This window comes from Limulus polyphemus, unplaced genomic scaffold (assembly GCF_000517525.1).
Source record: "Limulus polyphemus unplaced genomic scaffold, Limulus_polyphemus-2.1.2 Scaffold427, whole genome shotgun sequence".
Taxonomy (NCBI): Eukaryota; Metazoa; Arthropoda; class Merostomata; order Xiphosura; family Limulidae; genus Limulus; species Limulus polyphemus.
Window position 1 is genome coordinate 215491 of NW_013666037.1, and position 4701 is coordinate 220191.

Below are 4701 nucleotides of genomic sequence, written 5' to 3' on the forward strand. Positions count from 1 at the left end.
AATCAGAGCATTTCTAACCTAATTGCATCATCGATAAAAATGGAGACTATTTCATTTAATAAATGTTTTGTTTTGATATAAGTTGTTCGGTTTTTCCATCAAAAAAAGCGACATTAACCTCTTGACGACCTAATATGTTGCCTTTTTTTTTCAATAACTTTGGAGCTGAGTACTAATAATATTGCAAAACATGCAAGTAGATAAGATTTTTTTGAAACATTGGCACTTGATATCCTAACGGTTTCGGCAGTTTTCGTCTACGGTTTATTAGAAAACAAAATAGTAATATGTTGCTCAAAATATTTCTGAACTACAGCAGTATTTTTAGAAAAATAACTACGAAAAGAAACTAAGCAGTGTAAACTAATTTTACAACTGTTGTCTGTTTTACAGGTACTGCGTTTTATTCAGAGTAACCAGAGCTAAACGTAAATGTGCCGACTTAGTAGGTGATTTCAAAATTCTCCAAAAAGGGGTACAAGTATGCCAGGTCTGCAAGAAAACTGCCTCAAGGAAGCATCTTGGATATCGATGCACCGGTCATGGCATATATGCTAAATCTACCCGCTGGGCGGTGCTAGAATCGCCAGAATGTCATGGTCGTTGGGTGCGTGTTAGCGATCATGACCGATGTCCTTGTCATTCAGATGGCAAACCAGATTTAATACTAATGTAATACTAATGGAGTATTTTGTCATTTTTGTTGACTAATTTAGTAAATTTCACTTAGTTTTAAGTCTTCTTAGTAACTCATGCATTAGTATTTATCCGTATGTTTTGTAATCGAAAGATTAGGTTTACAGGGATATCGTAACTGTTAAATAATAAAAAGTTTAGAGATGTTTAATAAATGAAAAATAAATAAACTGTCCGTCCTCCTTTTTCGTATAAGCAATTATTTTGTTCGACGTATTGAATTGTTTTACTATTTTTCTAGAATTAAAAATGGATACACAGTTTTATTTACATGTGAAATTATATTTATTGCCACTGTGTTTTGTGATTTATAAATGAAATATTTAAAATATCGAATATATGCTGAATCTGTTTTCTGTTACAGTTGCCACTAACTCTCTTATAAACGTAACTTTAATGTACAATGATGTGTTACATTTATATAACATTCATTCTGAATTTATCGTGCTTTGTTTTCTTCTTAGTAACTTTGTTTACTGTCATGTACGAAGCACGTGCTTCTAAGGCTAATACCTTTCTTCCTTAGCGATATTTTCTGGCCCTTCATAAACTACAACATATAGAACTGGGTTTCATCTAAATTACGCCCGTATTATATTAGGTAATTTAAAATAAAAGCGTTTAAAAATGGGGAGATTCTATAGGCCTAATTAGAGGTCTGTGGAAATTTTGGGTACTGTGAACAGGAAGCAATTTTCTTTATGAAATACCTAACATTCCTGGACTCCTGCCAAATGTTGTTTTCCATTATTTAGACCAACCTATATTTAGTATATTCGACATCTCATTTACATGTAAATATTAACTAAACAGCGAAGCTGTAAAAATCTCGTAACTTGCAGATTTTTTGTTTTCCTCCTCATATATTACTCTTCATTTGTCCGTTTCAGAATTTAGTCCTTTCATCGTTAAATCCAGACATTTCCACCGGAGGGCAGAGCTTTTCCACGGATTTTTTTCAACTGCACATTTACATTTAACTTCATCATTTTTTAATACATGACGCCTTATTGCATCTCATATATACAGGCCTGGTAAAAAAAATGATCCAAAAAATGAAGAATATTCTAGTAAATACATATATTTATCAACTCTGAAATGGAATTTTATAACTTTAAATATGTTTTTTTTAATATTTATCCTCGTGAAGTTACTTATACTGGTGCATTTTCAAATGCACAAATTTTTTATAGTTGCACAATTTGTGATCAACTGCACACTAGGAAAACCCCTACCAGAGGGGGATGAATTAAAATTCGACAAAATGGAAAATAATGTACTTCGAGGCGGGGAGCTTTTTGCACAAAAGGAAATTCGTCCTGTACACCCCCTGAATTCAACACTGATAGCTTTTAAAGTGAAGGTCTTACTAACATTTTTAAAACAGAGTCAAGATAAATGTAGACTTGCCTGGGCATTCAAGACAAGATACTTCCAAAATCTAAAACTGATTTTTTTTTGAATTTATTATGTTCTTTCGAATTCTGTTTTGTAATTTTATTAGTTTCATTTTTTTATTTTTCGATTTTTTTTTTCACTTCAGAAGTGCCATTAGAAAACTATTGGTTGTCTGTAGTTACATCTATTTATAGGTTTTCCAAGGACAATTCTAAATCCAATCATTTATCATTATTATTATTGTGACTTTCTTATGTTTTTAGTATAAAATATTTTGCCAAACATAAAAGTAAGCACGTAGACCTTACTTGCTTATAGTTGAACATTCTACGAATAGAACTCTTTTTTTTTCTTTATCTTAATTCTGAAGAATTTAATAGAAAAAAATATGATTTTTTAAATGAAAAGAACATAAAGTAAATCAAAAGTGACTGTTTAAGATTACATTTTATAACAAAATACATTCATTTTACGACATAACTAGCAGTATAACCAATAATGTCATTAATTTATTATAAACATGGAAATAATAAAAACGCATATATTATGTTTTATCAAGTAAAGTTCTCATTATTCTACTAATAATGAGACTTATATAATGATAATAAACCACTCAACTTTTTATTAGTGATCAGAATGAATTTGCTTGAAACAAAATTACAGAATTTGTGTAAGAGAGATCAAATCATGTTTAAATATTTTTAACTATAACAAAAATGTTTTTCTCAAATTTACGTGCAGATAAAAGCACTTTTAATCCTCAATATTTGCGCACATCAAATTTGTTTAGTATAATATTATATGTGAATTTGTACTTTTGTGTACAATTTGTATTATAGTATTTAAGGTTTATTATCTCGCATGGTGTGTTTGACTTATGATTTTTTTTTAGATTGAATTATTTGATACTTCAAACTTGAAAAAGATATTATAAAATATTTATATTTTGATCCTATATTGAGTAAATATTTAACAATTTGTGTCATTTTATTTATTGGAAACTTGCGTACAAATTTTTCTGCAAGTTTAGTCTGGTTTTGTTGAGCTTATACCTCTTTATAGATATTTTTGAAAAGTAAAATTCAACATATTTTGAACACTTGTAAGCTATATCTCTGACATTTAGGTTTTTGGCACATGAAGTTCGTAAAAGATTTAACTCAAAAAATCTTGTATTACTTGTTTTGCATAATTGGGTCAAACAGATTGTCATGTATTGTACATAACGATGTAATTTATATTGAAAACAGACTCTAAAACAGTTTTAATTTAAAGAGTTTTCGAATATGACATAAAAGTGAATAATTTTAATTTTTGAAACAAAGCTTTAGAAACTGTAAATCATTCAAATTAATTTATGCAATGATATGAATAAAACGAAGACACTAAGCCTGAGCATATAGCCAATGATTTATAATCGAAATGCCTAATTTATAGACACACTGCCCAAAACACAGCTCCAAAAATACTTAAACTAGGCTTAATTCATTTTAGGGTTGTTTACACCTAGCCCTATCGCTACGGATCACGGGTCAAAAGTCATGTCATATCGTGTTTTTTACTCAAATTCAAAATTTTATTGAACTACTATTATAAAACTATAGTTTCTTACGAATTGGGAACTCAAATTACCGATATTGACTGGCTAGAATCTAAATTAAAAACTTCCTATCTTTTATATTTGGTGAGATATCGTTATATTTACTGGATCAAACACAGTGGCCCCGCCCACCTCTTTCCATTTATGAAAACATTTCCTTACATACACCTACTTCTGTCAACGACGTGTGAATGACCAATCAAAAGCTCAGAATGTCCCCCACGTGGTTCTCTGAGCATTTGCAAAGTATTTACGCAGGAAACCCTTTCTTTACCTGGCAGATTTCAAAATTTAATATTTTTTTTAGATTCGTATACAGTTTAGTTACTAGGCTTGATAAATTATAGTGGAATTATATGGTATTCTATGTTGATATGAAGCCAAAAAGTGTTTTTCATGTTAAACGTTTTATATTTTCTCTTCATATTTGAGAAAACTAAGCATTTGATATCTGACACGTTGTTAGAAAATTGTGAAATGTGTATGTTGCTTTGCTTAACATTAATTTTTTCATTATTTTTGCATGTACTATGATGTAGATCTTTTTGTTGATAAAGCTGAATTTGCATGTTTTTGGTGTTTTCATGACTTTGTACCTGACTTTGTGTGGTTTAAACAATAAAGGATATAGACATAACATTTGCGATAAAAGTCACGTTGTACTGCAGAATTTTTAACATCCCTTTTAATTTGCTTATTATGGATTTAAAATAAATCTATATTTTGTCTTCCATGGGTCACTCACTGCACAACAGACCTTTCGTCAATATCATAGCCGTCAGATGGAGTTAGGATATATGTAAACAAATCACAAATATTGGGCCTATTGGTTTACAAAGCATCCCTAGTATTTCACTTAAAACAAACACAGAAACATATTGTTACGTCTCCGTTTGTTAATTAACTTTCCGTAACTTCGTTCCGACGAAACTTTAGCGACACAAGTCCTTACTTAATAAAACTGGTTTATTCTTTCTGAATATAACTTTACGATACACTCAACTTCA